Genomic DNA, 4438 nt, shown 5'->3' with positions numbered 1-4438 from the left:
AAAAAAAAAAACCCTCCAAGTTTATTGAACAAAGGAATAAATGGGTATTTTCAAGTTTTCGCATCATGGTTATTTTTAAGCCATCTGAACCATGACAGTACTTATCAACACAAGATGTTTGTCTATTTTTGTTATTTGTAGTTTGTTTAATTTTATGTGCCTAAGTATACTTAAATCAATTAGTAGTATATGTAACACATGGTAATACTCTTACAAGTGAAAAATCCAAGATTGAGACACAACTCAAGAACAAGATGCAACAGAAGTCTCAGAAGAAACCAGAACTTGATAATGAAAAGCCAGCTGCTGTGGTTGCTCCCTTTACAACAGGATACATGGTGACAATCAGTATTTATGGGTGGGATCAGTCAGATAAGTGTGGGAAAATATACATTACCTTAACAAGGAGTCCATCAGGTTCCCACTGAAAATGTGCAGGTACACTTCACAGAGAGGTCATTTGATCTTTTGGTAAAAAACCTCAATGGCAAGAATTGCTCCATGATTTTGAACAATCTTTTGAAACCTATCTCTGTGGAAAGCAGTTCAAAATAAGTTAAGACTGATACAGTTATTATTCTATGTGGAAAGAAAGTAGAAAACAAAAGACGGGACTACTTAACACAGGTGGAAAAGGAACGCAAGAAGAAAGAAAAACCTTCCTAGGACACTGAGGCAGACCCTAGTGAGGGATTAATGAATGTTCTAAAGAAAATTTATGAAGACGGAGGTGATGACATGAAGTGAACAATTTATAAAGTGTGGGTGGAATCCAGAGAGAAGCAAGCCAGAGAAGACACAGAATTTTGAGGCTTTTAAAAGTCTGTATGGGAACTCACCAACTTCTAATATACAGCCAATTTAAATCCTTAGTGAGAGCCAACATTGAAATGCTATTCCTGAGGTTGGAGGTAATAGATTCATCTTCATGTTATACATAGCAAAGTTTTAGGTTGTTATCTGGCTTATTTCAGGTTGTTCAGCTTAAAACATGGCTCAGGAGCTTAAACTTTATGTATATTTTATTTACAAATTATTTAAATATATGTGTCTGATTTTGATTTAGAGATCAATAAAGTGAAACCTCATGTTTTTAGCTGATTTTTAGTATCCTCTAGGTAGGGTATAGTCTGTGAAAAAACCAATTTTGTATATATTTGATTTTTAATGTTGGATGTATTGAATAGAAAGGGCCTGTAAAATCTGTCCATATATTTAAACATCAAAATTTATTGCTGAACATGTGCACTAGGTAATTTTGTTTCATTTTTTTTCTAGGCAGAACTGACAACACTATAAGAAACTTATAGTGGCATTATTAAGTAGATTCTTTTGCCAGTTTCACATTTTGAATATTTCTAAATGCACAAACATCAAATAAGATGTTTAAATACATAGACATAAGGCTATCATTAGTGAAGTTTCTTCACAGTACTTTTTCCAAACAACATAAATCGTATGGCTAAAACATCAAACATGTAGGCAAGTTGTATATAATATGGCCAGTGGGGAGTGGGATCCACAGGGTTTTTTAAAAGCATAAAGGTAATTTATTCTGCAGTGTTATAGAAGACACACACACACACACACCTTATTCAATATTGCATGTTTCCCAGGTGTTATATTTTTATTCTCAGGAATAAATACATTCTGTTTCTCTTAAAATATAGAAAAACTTCTCCACTCTATCTTATTTCTAGCCATTTTGTATCCAATTATTCCTGTGTCTGGTGTATTTTGACATGATGTATATTGTCAATGGAGTACAACACTATAGCAACCAATCCTCTCGTAGGAGGAGGAAATTCCACAAGGAGTTGGTCATTATCACTGGATAACTATGGCTGAGTTTTTCCCAAGGATGGAGCAGTAGCCACAAAAATGAAACAAACAAACAAAAACAAAAACAAACAAAAAACAAAACAGAACTGGCAGATAAAGTGGCAATATCATAATAAAATTTACATATATAGTAAGTATTAATTTTGAAGTTAAATAGAATTAGGATTACTTCACTTTAACCTTAGGCTCACTTGGGTTTTGAGGAAATGGAATTTGCATGTTTCCTTAGATGATGAGGACTTCTAAAAGGACACAGACACATGGGTTGACAGGATGAAACTTGGGACAGATATGGGAAAATGCACTTGAAGCTGAACAATTGTTATTTCAAGGATATATCCAGTCATTAATTGTTGTCATTTTCTTGCTAGCAATCAATGGACACTTGATCCCCACATTCATGTTCTTCCAAGAATTATCTTATGTTCTGTGGATTGCATCTATTGATCCACTCAAATGACCTCTTCCATAAGTCAAAGAACAAGTAAACATTTCATCCCAAAAATGTTTGTTATTAATGGTATTTATTGGTAAGTTTGACAGTCCTAAATAAGTTCCTTGATATTGCTGAGACATTTGTTGCCATAGACTAATATTCAATTTTAAAAACAATTCTCTCTTCTTAAACACAAAGGGTAGTAAGGAAACTTCATACAGAAGCTGTGTTCCAAATATTTTATAGAATTCCTAAAATATATCCTTTTGTCTTTGAAAAACAACATTCCCAGGACCTTCCTCATCTGAAGGTCATTGAACTCTTTGTCTTTGTTAAAGGATTGGTTCACATATTATTTATTAGCAATTGGATATCTTTTGAATATGTTTTGTTGTTATTGATTTGATTTTAACTGCCCTCTTTAAGATGTTTGAGGATGTATAGTTCTGATGAATGTCTTCCATGCTGATGTTGAAGAACGGCATCTTCTTATGCATTCTACTTGTATGAACTCTGCTTTATTATTTATCTGCCTGTTATCAGCACTTTCATAAGTATCACTCCCATGCACAAAATTCTCTTAAAGATAGTTTACTCCTGCATATTCCACTTGCTGTGATATGACGGTTTTCTAGTCAGCAGGCAGAAATGGTTTGATTGTAGGATGAAGACCACAGGAGATTTTCAAAAGACAGGTTTACATGTTACAGCTAGCTACACCCATAAGAGAATGTCTGCTGGTTAATTTGAGTTCCTTTCTATCACTTGTTTTTGTATTTTTCTGATGGAGTTGCCTCTTAAAAGGTTTGCCTGCAACAATGAGAGGTAAACAACTGCTGTTGTCAGTTGCTGTCCTCCTAGACAAGCAACCATTATCTCAGGAGTTCAAATTTTCCCATTCTAATGGGTCATACCAGGTTGCCTTGTTGACTGCTCTTTGTGTTCATGGTCAGGTAGAGAGGACCACATGGAACTCACCTGAATATTATTGTGCTCCCTATCACCTGCTGTATGTGCTCTTTGGAGGGTTAGAGTACATAAACTAGGGAAGACCAGGAGAGGGGAGCTCATCATATGAGGCTATGGGGAAGTCATAGTGCAGAAGGATTCTAGGTGATGTTGGTTCCAGTGGAGTAACCCCTCTCCAATACACAACCCTTCACCTGTGCTGTATAAGAAAGCTCAATAAGCACAGTGCTTCTTCAAAGGGAATTTCAGTGGAATTGTGCCTTGATTTTTTTTTGGGGGGGTGGGTTAGGACCTTATGAAAAGGGCTACATGTTGTTTATAAACCTCCCTGGAAGGAATTTTAGCAAAAGTGGCTTTAGTGAAATAAAATTTATAAGCATGGGATCAACAGGCCATGTTCTACAGACTTCACCAAAACTTAAATGCTTGCATTTTCTGATTTCCTGGTGACAGTCAGATGGCTTTCCTGGGAACAAATCCATTCCATTATTGTCCTTCAGAAATGAAGTACAAAACTTTCCTCTTTATAGACTTAGCTGTGTCTTCTTCATATTGTGTTACACCCTGTACAGAGCACACTGCCAGCTCCATTATTCATAGCTGATTTTTAGAATGGCAGGTTTGCCACTATGGTATTGTCCAAAGGACACAGATGATACCAGACAACACAATCTGTTACTGACTATTTTATATCTTCATGCCCTTGATCCAACAGACATTGGAAAGGAGTATCATTCAATTATTTGGAGTGACAAATTCCAAATACAAGTGGCAAATTTGTTGGCTTTCCCAAAGTGAAAGTAAAGAGAATTATATTTGGAACCAAGATTTGTCATATTTCTCAAATGTGCTGGTGAATGGAATACATGAGACTATGCTGACAGACTCATGGTGCGGATGCTTTGAGGTTTGGGCAATGGTCCCTGTGTATCTGAACGAGGGCACACAACACATGGAGTAAAGACTAATGAATAAATCTGAGTCAAATAACCATCATTGTAAATGTGGGCCATAGTTAACTGTAGCATTTTTTTTTAAATCAGTCTTCCTTTCTTCCACCATTCTAAGAAGAACATCAGTAATAACTATTGTATTAGGTTCTGGAAGGCAACTGACTTAGTTGAGCTCATTTCACAGTAGCTCAGATATGAGGTCATGTAGGAAGACTGCACAGGGACAACACAAACCATG

At 35.8% G+C, this 4438-nt stretch overlaps 1 pseudogene; it reads left to right on the top strand.

Annotated features, from left to right (window-relative positions):
* Positions 1–239: 239 nt before the first annotated feature.
* On the top strand, positions 240–810 carry LOC110290445 (annotated as a pseudogene).
* Positions 811–4438: the final 3628 nt, after the last annotated feature.

This window comes from Mus caroli, chromosome 2 (genome assembly GCF_900094665.2).
Source record: "Mus caroli chromosome 2, CAROLI_EIJ_v1.1, whole genome shotgun sequence".
In the NCBI taxonomy this organism is placed as follows: Eukaryota; Metazoa; Chordata; class Mammalia; order Rodentia; family Muridae; genus Mus; species Mus caroli.
Note: the sequence above shows the minus strand (reverse complement) of the source record. Positions and strands in the feature narration are given on the sequence as shown.